Source organism: Capsicum annuum, chromosome 1 (assembly GCF_002878395.1).
Source record: "Capsicum annuum cultivar UCD-10X-F1 chromosome 1, UCD10Xv1.1, whole genome shotgun sequence".
In the NCBI taxonomy this organism is placed as follows: Eukaryota; Viridiplantae; Streptophyta; class Magnoliopsida; order Solanales; family Solanaceae; genus Capsicum; species Capsicum annuum.
The window spans coordinates 237,390,501-237,404,653 of NC_061111.1; positions in this window are offsets into that span (position 1 = coordinate 237,390,501).

Sequence of the window (14,153 nt, forward strand, 5' to 3'; positions counted from 1 at the left end):
TTTCAACTCTAATATCGATAGCTCTTTGATAGATGGCTTAGCCAGAGGTGTTGGCGGTTATTCAGATCTAAGTCCAACTTATAGGGAGCATAAGAATGGGATCTCATTCCCTTCAAAGAACACACTGTCTCTTCATACTCCTCGATACCTTTACTATCAAAATTCATCAAGACTGCAGCCAGAGTTTCTATAGAGAATTTTTCGTCAATTGAAATCTCTTGCTCGTCCTCATAATATATATCAACAATGGAAAATACACTCATTTACTTGGGTTGCTTCATAGATTGTGACATATTAAAGCAAACCACCTCATCATTAAACCTAAACAGTAACTCATTGGCCCTCAAATCAATAAAGACACTCCAGTTGTGAGGAAAGGTCTACCCAAAATTATGGGTACCTCAAAATCCACCTCACAGTGCAAAATAATGAAATCCGCAGGAAATATAAAGTTGGCCACTTTTACTAGAACATCATACAATATCTATACTGGCCACTTCACAGACCTGTCCACAATCACTAATCGCATATTTGTGGGTGTAGTATCCCCTAAACCCAACCTCTTATAAAAAGTAAGTGGCATCAGGTTAATACTTACTTCGATATCACATAAGACTTCAACAAAATCAAGCAACCTAATAGTACAATAGATGGTGAATGCTCCCAGGTCTGCTTTATTTTGCACCAACGATCTAGTCGAAATGGCGCTACAATGGTTAATATTATCCACCAGTTCATAGCTCACTATTCTCTTCTTCGTCATAATGTCTTTCATGAATTTGGCATATTCGGGCATCTACTCCAGTGCCTCAACCAAAGTCATATTTACTGTCGGTTGCTTAAGCATTCCCATAAATTTACTGAACTTTGTGTTATATGCCTTATTTTTTAGTCGATGGGGAAAGGGTGGTGGTTGTTTTGGGAAAGTAGTAACCACTACCTTCTTTTCCTTCTCTTTTTCTAACTCATCAACCTACTAATGGTTAGATGTGCCCACATTACCATCCATCTTCTCAGACTCTACTGGACAACATCCTTTTTAATCATATCTACAATCACAACTTTGCCCATAGAAAGGCTAAGTAATACTTTACCACTCTGAGTGGTAATTTCTATACAAGATCTATCATTCCAAGGATTTTTTATTGTATCACTCAGTAATGTACCGCTCTTCTTCTAATTAAATGCTATGAGAGTTTTCTCATCTGCTGCTCCAACTACTTCATAGAATTTGAGTGTGAATTCACCAATAGAGTCATAGAAGATAAATCACTCTTCATCATCATCACCCCAGCATTGGTCACCTCAACTACCTTTAACAGTTTTTTCGTCATGTCTTTTATGGATAATTTGCCTGAACTGGTAGTAGCATTATCCCAATTTCCAGGATGTACATACAATCTACTCATGTTACTCTTGTTCTTCCAACTTCCTTTCTCCCTACCCTTGTAACCAATTTTGTCGTAATAGTTCCGACCTTGATTCCCTTGGCTATTGCCTCGAAAACCCCCTGATTATTTAGATAGTTGACCTCCTCCTCAGAATTTGAATCAGCGATCCTTTATGCCGCAACAGCTTTCACTTTTTCAGTCTTCCCAGATAATAAATATTTGGTAAGCAGATCCATCTGGGTTTTCATGTGAAGCATGTCTTAGTCAAGTTTTTCTTCTCTCCTGCATTGTTTTGTAGTCATTTTACTAGACACGGTAGATATTGCTTCCTTAGAATCCCTTGTATTCTAAGATCTACTCTATTTGGTGATCCTATCAAGCATTTCAAAAGCTTTTGGAAATGTGAGATCCTTAAATGTTCCTCCTGCAGCATTGTAGACCACTAGTTTCGTAATAGAATTCAAGGCTCTATACAGAGTCTCCATCAAATGCTCATCAGTCATTTTGTGATTAGGACACTACATTAATTTCTTCTTAAATCTCTCCTAAGTCTCATAAAGAGCCTTAGTCAGGAGCTATTTAAAATTATTGATCTCATCCCTCTACTATAACATCATGGACAGCGGAAAGAACCTTTCTAGGAAAGCTCTTTTCAACTGATTCCAGTTTTTTATACAATTAGGAGTCAACCTATTAAGCCACAGTGTTTCTTCCCTAGATAAAGACACAGAAACAGGCGCAGATGGATGGCATTCTACCATACTCCTGGGTTATTAAAAGACTTGGAAATATTAATTAGATTTACTAAATGCATATTGAGATCATCACTCAGAAGTCCACCCAATATCTCCTTCAGATGAAGTAGTTGGATCATGGTACTCGTGATGTTAAACATAGCTTAGGTTGCCAATGGTGGAGGAATAATAGCTCCGGTTGCACCAACTCCATCTTTTTCTTCCTCATCCTCTCCAAGATCAAATTGCGCAGGCTGTCTATCTTATCTTACTCTAAAAGGACAAATTCTATTCACATTATGATTCACAAGTGCAGCCATATTATCTGCACACCGTTGGTTAGCAGGATCTAACAAATCATCATCTCCTAAGTCTTTATCATATGGGTTAGGATGGAATGCTGGTTGACCATCATTTTGTTGGTTAAGCTGAGCTCTAGCCAGAGCGGCTAGTCCGTCTGCTTCCTATTGATCCGCTATTCTGCCAATCAATTGAGGTTCTGGATGTGCTGGTAATAACAGTCCACCTGACCTCCTAGTATTTGGCATACAAAATAAATAGTCTGCAAAGAACATAAACAACAAATAAAAGTAAAAGTTGGAAAACTTGACCAAAGGTCAAATAACAATCACAAACTTAATTGACAACCATATTCTCCGGTAACGGTGCCAAAATATGATATGCCCAAATTACAACTCTTGTTAGAAAGTGTAATCGGTCACTGTCAAATATCGATTTTAACTAGGTTGGGGTCAAATCCCATAGGGAATACTGTGCAAACTAAGTGTTATGGTTGTTAACAGATTATTGATCAAAATTTCCAAAGTAAGGGGGGTTTTGAATTTGTAACAGTGTTTAAATGGTTGTAACAAGTAACATTCCAACTAGTGAATTTTATTGCAAGTACTAATTCAATGAAATCATACAAACTAGAGTTATGTTCAACAAGATGTTCAAATAGATGGGGTTGTGAATTTTCTTAATTCCCAATTTATAATTCAATTGCAAGAGTTATTAATTCTAAAGTTTACCTATTTGTTTCTCAACCTCAATAGGTAATTTTCCCTTTAATTTTTTCAAACTCAAAGAATATATGAATTTATTCAATTAATCTCTCATGTGAGTCAATCCTTGTTAAGGCATCAACTTATAACCCAAAGGTTAAGGCCTTTAGATTTTATGTAAACTCTTTCTTTTCCCAACATATACTTTTCTTCTCAGACAAGTAATGTTCTTGGGTTCATCCTTCAAGTTTGTAATCAAGAAGGGTCATTAATGTGAAGAAAGGCTTATACAATCTCAATTACATATAAAAATTAAGCATTCTCACAACCCCAATCAGTTATTCACATCAAGGCTCCGATAACCCTAGTTAAGGGAGTTTAGCCACTCATCTCAAGAGAAGAAGAAGAAGAGGAAATCATTGTGTTATTCATAAAATTGATTCAAGGAATTACTTACAAAGGTTACAATAATTGTTCTTGAATCTTCAATGAGAATCTGATTAAAGATAACTAGATCCATAATTCTTGCTTAAATCATAGAGAATATTACGTACAATAATGTTTCTCAGATGGAAATATGATAAAAGATACCTAAATAAAACCTAAACTGGGCATTTATATGTTCTCAAGTATAGAGAATTTAAAATTTAAAGTTAGAAAAGTCGCGTCCAAGTTGATGATCACCTCGACGGCCCATCGAAAGATTGACGGTCCATCGCATGAATGATCATTGATTGTCCCAAAGTGTCATGTTCTGGTTAAGGGTTGGCGGTCATATTTGTGGGTCGTTGTGGGCCTGGTGGTCCATCAAATAGGCAGTCACTTGATCTTCTAAAACTTCATGTTTTGTTTTATCCTGACAGGCCAAGTTGGCGGTCTGTCGGATGGTTGACGGTCTACAACTTGGACATCACAGAGGTCACTCATTTTCTCCCTTCTATTTTCCTTTGACGATCACCCTGGCAGTCTATCCCATGGCTGATAGTCTGTCAGTTTGCCCGTCAGTGGCCTTTTTCTGCTATTTTTCCAGGTTTCTTCTTTAGCTAACTCTTTAACCTGAAACCACTAAAATCCAGTATTAAATACAACATCAGTTTCTTGAAAACATACAATTATCCCTTGAAAATATGTAAAATATTCCATCAAAAGACAGAGCATCATCTATCTTGGTTGTTGACTCACAAGGTTAATATCATGATTATAATCTTCTAAGACTCTAGTCATCTATTTAAATTAGCCTCACAACTACATTGTTGAGCAATAGTATGGGAGCTAATTCAAATACATTTATATTTCATCCTGAATTTGATAGGGTAAATAAGGTATATTCTATCATAACCGCGAAACTTATCTTTAATTCATCTAAAATACAAGAACCCATTCCTTATGTCCCATGTTCTAATCTAGTATTACTCTCTCCAGTCTCACAAAAGAAATGTAGATGTATTCTAAAGGTCGCGAATCAATAGAACAACCAAATATGGTATTTAACATTAGCAAACTTGAACACATGCTAAGAAATCATGGTCATAGTCTCAACCTATAATATCTCAACTTATGATAAGAAGTCCCACATCGGCAAAACATGGGAGAGATATTGGGCATATAAGTAAGCAAACGTTACTCCCTAGTGACGTGTTTTAAAATTGTGCGGATCTAGGCCTAGAGTAGACAATATCACTAGTGGGTTGGGCCATTATAATTGGTATCATAGACACTCTTGTGTTAGCCTTTTCGATTTGGGCAGGATTACAAACTGAGTTTAGGCGAATCCTGGTAAGGCAGGGCAAACCTTAGTCCTGAGTCTAGGAAAATTTCATTCGGTGGAGTAAACCACAATGAGGACGTTTAGTCCATAAGAGAATATGTATGTAATACTCCAACTTAGGATAAGGAGTCCCATATTGGCAAATCACAAAAGAGATGATGGGTATATAAGTAAGCAAGTCTTACTCCCTAGCAACGTGTTTTAAAGTCGTGTGGGTTTAGGACCATAGCGAATATTATCACTAGTGGGATAGGCCATTAATCCACCCTATAAAAAGGGTATTTATCCACTCGGTCTCATACAAATAATCACCATTAATGAATTCATAAGTAAAACTACAAGAAAACTAGAAGTTTAAGAAAGAAAATCCTAACATAGAGCCCTTGATGCCTTCTCCTCTCTCCAAACATTTGTTGTTCTAAAGGTGTATTGTAAATGTTGATAATTAATCTTTATATATATTTTTAGGTTTTCCATAAGATGTCCCATATGAAATATAATAATTAACCACTTTTCCCTCAACTTAAACTAAGCAAAAGACAAATTTTTAGACATTTTTTTGGGGGAAGGGTTACGCCGCATGTCCTATCTCATAGCTAAAGGGGAATAGTGCATGGGTATAGAATGGAAAAATATTTTACTCTCCCCATAGATTGTGCAGCTCATGTACCCCTCCCATTCTATGGGGAGTGCGGTGCATGGCCTTCTACAAGGTGAGGTTTTTTCCAATCTTTGTTCTCTTCTTCTTATCAACTTATTTGTTGTTTCCCCACTCCTTGTGGATTGTTAGTAGGCTTAATTTATCTTTAATATCTGGTTTAATGGTTTTCTATAAAATCTCAAAGCAAACAATATTCCACACAACATAATAACGCTCATCAAAGTACACTGAACAAACATAGCTTATGCTAGCCTAACTCATTTTCTCATCTAAACTCTATTGATTATTTTGACTTTTCGATTGTTAAAATGCACCTTAAACACTATAAACATACAACTTAGAATATAAATACACAAAGTACATTCTATACTTCATTAATCACACCGAGTTATCCTCAAAACTAAGCTAAACGCGCATAGATAATAATACTTAGATATATAAATATGTCTATGATCACCACCTCACACTTAAAAACTTGTTCGTCCTAAAACAAGTCTTTACATTAATCACATTAAGTAAGACACTAACATCACTACTTGAACTAAGATACTTAATATGAAACTACAAAGACTACATGAATAGCAAGTTCTACAATAGTCATGTCATATTACAATTAAAACATATGAATTCTACTTCAGGACTTGCTACCCTCAAGGATTGACTCTACTAAGTTGGAAAACTCATGCACATTACTCAACAAAGAGCTGATATATGTCACCTGTATATCATTTAACGTTCACCCTTACAACAAGAGAGTCACTCATATTCACTCACAAATATGCACTTTATAACAAGAATGGGTGAAGGAATCAAATTCCTCTCACTCTCGTAAAAAAATTCATGTCACATAAGATTAACCATAAGCTTTCTCTTAGTGTATTACTCCACTAAAATCACAATATCAAAGCACAAGAATAAATAGGATTTTAAGGGTTCTAATGTAGGCTAAGGGGAGGGTAGGAATTATTCTAGCTAGTAATAGTGACTTCCTTCCCAAAGAACTTTAACACACTACAATTTATATTAGACTCATATCTACCCAACCTATTTTTCACCATTTTTATCTTCCCACCTCTCTTTTGGTTTTTTTCTATCTCTTTAAGTTGGCTTACACATAATTATTAGGGAGTATTTTCCATCAATACATGGTTCACTTCTTTTGATCAATTTTACTTTTTATTACATTACTCCCCACAAACAACACATAAACCTTTTAAAGACACCCATAGTTATTACTTTGGGGCTTCAAATTAACTTTTTCCTTCTTCGGTGTTACACTCGTCAACATCTTAATTTTTCAACTAAAGCGTTGTCACACCCTATTTTTCTCAGAAAAAGTGGAATTGAACGTGACAACTCTTTTTGGATTTGGTTTAAAGAAAGAGTCACCACCTAAAATTAAGCTACATTAGGGCACCATTTTAAACAAATTATTAATCATTTAATTAGTCTACTTCACCAGAAATTCGGGTAAGGGCTCAAGTTACCTCAAAAGAAAGATGTTAGGCACCTTTCAAGGTTTACAAATGTTAGTCTTAGCCAAATTCATATGTTATATGAGAATTCTATGTGATAAACAAGGATCAATTATTTTAATAAAAAATTAAGTGATTAAGCATGCATAATTTATTTAATTATTCTAGATAATTAAAAATAGGTTAGTATAGAAAGATAGCAAGAAAATAACTTTGAGTACTAGTTTAAGGGAAATTAAGAAAACAAATGGTTAAGATAGAAATAAGAGAAAAGAAATTAAATTTGACCCAAAACAAAAAGGAAAAGTTTGTACAAAAATAAATAATATAAATAGTTATACAACTTGAATGTAACTTATATTATGATTAAATACAGCTATCCAAAAAAAAATATAAATATCTATAAGCCAAAAAAAGACCTGTTGTTATAAACTAATAAAGAATAAAGAAAGAAGAGTAGAGAGAATACAGAGAGTAATTCTTATTACTTCTCTTGAGGGATGAGAGATCATCAGATTGTAAATACAATGAACAAAACCCCTCTATTTATAGGAAAAATTTACTCCTAGTCTGAGTAAATGACAAATGCTTCAAATCCTAATAGATATCAAAGTAGATCTTAATAGACATTCACTATAATGTAAATACATTTATAACACTCCCCCTTGAATGTTTAATTGGTAGATAATGTGCCTCATTAAAACCTTACTAGAAAAAAACAAGTAGGAAAAAAATCTAGTGAAGGAAAAAGAGTACACATCTCTAATAATACACATTTCGGCTGCCTCATTAAAAACCTTACAAGGAAAACCCAGTGGGACAAAACCTACTAAGGGAAAAAGAGTACAACACGTATTAACTCCCCCTAATGAAAGCATCGTTGAACCTTTGCATCCCGATCTTATGCACCATTTTCTTAAAAGTTGTAATTGGAGAAGACTTGGTGAATAAATCAGTCACATTGTCAGTTGAAAAAATCTGTTGCATGTTAATATCATCATTCTTTTGTAGCTCATATATGTAGAAAAGCTTTGGAAAAATGTGCTTCGTTCTATCTCCATTTATGAATCCTCCCTTAAGATGTGGTATGTATGTTGAATTATCTCTGTATTAAATTATGGGTAGACTGTCATATTTCACACCATATTTTTCTCGAATGAGATGTATCATGGACCTCAACCATACATATTCTCAGCTTGCTTCATGAATAGCTATTATCTCAACATGATTCGATGAAGTGGATACGATAAAATGCTTTGTATATCTCCAAGATATGGCAGTATCCCCACATGTGAACATATTGTATGTTTAAGACCGAGATTTATGTGGGTTAGATGAGTACCCAACATCAGCATGACCAGTAAGATCGAGACTGTAATCTTTAGAATAAAATAAACTCATGTATCTTATCCTATTCCAATGTCTCTTAGTAGGAGTAGAAATATACCTTGCTAACAAATTGAGCGAAAGGCTATATTGGGTCTTGTAGTTTTTTACAAGATACATGAGTGCACCAATTGTACTAAGATATGGTACTTCATAACCAATCCAAATTGGTATGTTTCTCATTTCAGCAAATAATCTTATTGCTTTTTAAAACACTCCAAGAGTTTCAAGAATTTAATAGCTATAAGCTTATACAGTATAAGGATTATCAATAACTTTCCCAGAAACTTTTATATTTTAAATCCTTAAAGAAGTTTTCATACAAATTTTGTCAAAGTGAAAATATTCAACATTTTATGTGTGACATCTTCAAGTGTCTGGACTGCAAATCAAATAAGTTTTCACTTACTAAGATGTATCATTTCATATCACTTGATAAATATTTCTATGTCAGCATGCTTAAATTAACATAGAATTAAGATCCTCATAATCTTTCACAATATTGCGCCAATATTGTGTCTAAGATATTGATGATATATCATTTAGTATCAGTTCACAATGTGACATAACATTTTGAGATCTCATCACTTCATTATTTTCAGGTACATGAACCTCTCATAAGGTTTCATGAAGTGTTATGTCGTAGGCTCTTCAAGAGCTCATTGCCTTCTTATTATATATATTTGATCCTTATTTTTTAAGGACTATTTCATTTATAACTAATTAGTCTACCATGCTTCACGCATGTATAGACTTTGTCCTTTAGGAACACAAAATAAGAGCACTAGCACTTAATATGATATGCTTTCGGCATTTGACTTGAATTATCTTTTGGATGAGGATCTGGTGATAATTCCTAACATATTTCATAGCTCGTATAATCTCCCCCGTATGTTAGAAAAACTAACGTACATCCTCTATTTTCTTTGAGAAATTCATCTTTATGCATCATGGTATATTCATTAACCATATACCGTACATCAAAACTATTAGATGGAATAGTTGGTTCATGACCTTGAACCAATTGAGGGAGAAGAAATAATCATAATTTATTGGTATAATGCATACAAGTATTATTGTATGCAACATATCATATTTCAGACCAACACATGAAGCTTTGTTCTCATTAGTGATGGTTTAGCTATTTATCGAAGGCATTCAATGTCAAAACCATCATCATCAAGATAACTTTCTTGATTGAACAATTTGAAAATTATGTTCTTAACTCAATTTTATTGAGCAAGCAACTTTATGAATGTCAAACTACAGGTTGACAATGAATGTACATGTGATCATCTTATTGATGCATCTTTTCAACATATCACATGATAGGTGAACGGGTCCTTATTCACCTTTTATAATTTTCATATTTGAAGGGATCCAATCCTAATATTAGTTGGTCCAACCAACTTATCATGAGAATAAATGGCACAAACAGTTCTTAAAGAATCTGCTAGTTCTTCAATACATGCACATCTTCGAGATGTCACAATCGTTCATATCAATTTATGAACTTTTATTCTAGTAAACACCAAGTTTACCATGACATGTACTTTTTTCTTTATTAAATTTCAGATTTATTATTACATGAATAAATTTCAGATTTACTACTTCAGAAGTAGATTTCAAAATTATTCAACCTCTTTCGAAGGTGAGTTGTGATACAATCACAATCAAGTATACATTTGCATTAATAAGCTTCTTATTCCCCAGGAATGGAATATAATCGTGTCTTAAGCCCATAAAATTATGATAGATGATAACCTCTTTCAAGATTTTGCTACTTCAGAAGCAAATCGAGGTATACATATAATGTAGAGAATTTTTCTCTATCATATCTTATGATCATATAAGCGTATGAAAATATTATCACTTTTGATGATCATTATCATATTATCTCTCTGCGTGTATATTCGTGCATTCAATCACTTGTCTTCTTTCAGACATATTATACACTGCTACCAAATACACCTCAAGAATAAAGTAAGTTGTCATATTTTAGACTTATCATATTTTGCTACCACATTCACTTCATGGAATGGAGCATATTCAATCGGTCGAATTTCATGACTTTTCATCAAACACCCATTATTTTGTCTTAGCCATCACAATATCATCAATATGGTATATTGAGATTCAAACTCAATATTTGATCCATATAAAGGCGTCTTAGGCATGAATCAACGGGACTTGAACCCAACATATTATCATCCTTTTTGATAATATTGTTCTTGAGGAATAAATTTAAAATATAAATGGTTCCAAACCAATTATTTTTTCTCAAATCCAATAATAATTATATTAGTAGTAGCAAAAGAAAGATAAAATAAAGAATTACTAACCTTGAAATCCTTCAGATTTATAATCTCACCTTGTTTTACAGAGTCTTGTGCGAACAAATCTAAATTGGTAAGAGACTTCTTACAGATCTCAATCGCTAAGAGACTTCGTACAGATCTCAATTGGTAAGAGACTTCGTGTTGATAACGTGTTATTAACTAATAAAGAATAAACAAAGAAGAGTAGAGAGAATAGAGAGAGTGATTCTTATTACTTCTCTTGAGGGATGAGAGATCATTGTAAATACAATGAACAAAACCCCTTTATTTATAGGGAAAATTTACTCCTAGTCTGAGTAAAAAACAGATGCTTCAAATCCTAATAGATATCAAAGTAGATCTTAATAGACATTCAATATAATGTAAATACATTTATAACATGTGCAATATTAATAATCAAATGAAGGAGAGACTCGCATGGATTCTTCCACAATATAATATTTAAAATATTCAAACAATGCCTACAAAAAAATTTAGGATAGAAATATTAAAAGAGTAAAAGACAGATGAACTAACCTGGCTATTTTCAAGCAAATAATTAAAACATTCAACTTATTGGCGAAGAAATGACTTTATAAGAAATACCTTCGATTATTCTCTTATTGTAAGGATCGCATTATAGTTACCATGAGTTGTAAAATTTGACAAAAAGAAAAGCAATTGTTCTTCAAATGTATGCCTCCTAATTTTGGTGACAAATATAATGTAAGAGAAAAAATAATAATTTAACATATAAAGTTAAGGTTAAGAACGTGAGGGAGAGAGAGAATAAGAGTAAAAAAGAGGAGGAGAGAGAATAAAAGCCGGATCAGGGTACATTTCACAACCCAACCCAAGATCCTGGCCGCGAAGGGCATCCCGAACCACACAGGCCTAAGATACCCCTGTAACTCCCCAACCCACTAGTGATATTGTCCGCTTTGGGCCCTGGCCCGCACGTCTTTAAAATGCATTACTAGTAAGTAAGGTTTTCTCACTTATATACCCAGCATCCCTCCTATGTTTTGTCGATGTGGGACTCCTTCCTAATTTGGGGTGTAACATACACCCCCTTTACGGACTCAACATCCTCGCTGAGGTTTGCCCCACCGAATGGGATTCACATATACTCAGGACTGAGATTTGCTCCACCTTATCGGGATTTGGCTACACTCAATTTAAACTCTGGCCTATATCGACAGGGATGATACAGGAGCAGCTCTGATACCATTCTGTCACGACCCGACCCGAGGTCCTGGCCGCGACGAGCATCCCGAACCACATAGGCCCGAGATACCCCTGTAACTCCCCAACCCACTAGTGATATTGTTCGCTTTGGGCCTAGGCCCGCATGGCTTTAAAACATGTCCTTAGGATGTAAGGCTTTCTCACTTATATACCCAGCATCCCTCTTGTGTTTTGCTGATGTGGTACTCCTTCATAAGTTGGGGTGTTACAGTATAACAATGCTGAACAGGCCCTATGCGATGTTACCCCCTCTATTTCAATTTTTATGAATGTCTCTCTTAAACTCCTTAAGACAAGACGAGAAAAATTCTTAAAGACGCTTATTCAAGAGTACTAAATAAAATATTTTAGCATTTGAAAGTCATGTGAAGCTATATATATATATATATATATATATGTATAATATATAGAATTACAAAGTTGTTGAGTCTTTGAGACTTTTAAAAGAATGAGGTGCTTTATATTCTTAATAAAGCTATAAATGACGCATAGGGGAAGTAAGTTATAACCTATCTTTTGGCAGCATTTCCCAAGTCCCCACTAGGGGTAACTGCTATGTTTGAACTTGATTTTGCGTGCTGACTCTATTGGTCGAACTCTAAGTGATGTCATTCCGTAATTGTGTACATGTAAAAAATATTCAAAAAAGTGAGAGTATGTCTGTTCTTATTGTTTAACTAATCAAGAAAAGATAATAAAGTAAGTGCATAAGAAAGAGGAAAGAGGTTTTATAAAAGAATGTACTTGTTATAATTGTGGATGATTAGGACATTTAGCTAGAGATTGTAAAAGGCCTAAAGACCCAAAAAGTAAACATAAATGAATATTACCACAAAGCATTTAACTAACCATGGAAATTACCTACAAATTACCTAAGTTATTCGCACTATCCGTACCTCCTAAATTGGTATCAGAGCTATGTTATTTAAAAACGAGAAGTTGTATGTATTTATTTAAGGAATACATATTATGATAGAACTAAATTTAGAAATTCACCAAAATATTATAGATACAAATGAATAATATAGACCAATCCCAAAAATATAAAGAACTAAAATAAATATTATCTCAGAAACGAAGAGAATTAAAAATAAGAAAAGAAAGACTATAGTATAATTTAATTGTTGGAGTATGTCAAAAATCAATAAAAGCACAAAAAGAAGAAATATCATATTTAGAATCTCAATAGATAACCTAGAATACATATATCAACATGATTTATATACCATTAAATAGATAAAATGAATAAAGAAAAATTCATAATAGATGAAAAACATATGAAAATCATGAAGGATTAAAAATAAGAATAGTATTTTCTAATTTAGTAAGAAGATATAAGAAAATAGGTGAACATTTATATCTAATATTAGAAAAAGAAGAATTAAAATTAGAAGTTAAATTAATAGCTATGGTAAGAATAACAAAAGAAAATGAAGAAATAGACAGACAAAAGGAAATAGAAAAAATAAAACAAAAAACTATAGATGAAATACAGAAAATAGAAGAAATAAAAAATAATAAGATTGCTGAGTTAGAAAATGAATTACAAATGTTAAGAGAATTATATGAAAAAGGACAAAAAGAAAAGGAAAAAGATAAAGAACAAAGACTATTAGATGAAATAAACCAATTCAAAGAAAAATTAGAAATAAAAAATGAAGACTTAGAAACAAAAAAATTAGAAGTAAACATAATATACACTAAAGAAACAAACGATTATGATTCAGAAAATAGTGAAACATATACAGAAATATTAGAAAAAATAGAAAACCTAGAAATTAAGGAAAAACAACAAACAATTAATAAAAATATAGAAGAAACAAACACAAAAGTAAATACTCTTGATACAAAAGATGATAAAAATATAATACCCAGTACATTAGAAATAAGAAAACCTACATATTATTATAAAGATAGGTTTGAAAGGTATAATCTAAAGGATGAATATAAAAAATGGACACCAAAATAAATAATTAATAAAAATTATAACTTCTTAGACTTATACTGTGCAATAAATGTAGATAAAACGATACAATTATGGATAGGATATATAACAAAACAATTATTAGACAATGGTATAAATGCAACAGATACACCAAAATATATAGAAAGGACACTAATAGGAACAACAAAATTATGATTTTTAAATTTAACTGAAGATAGTAAAA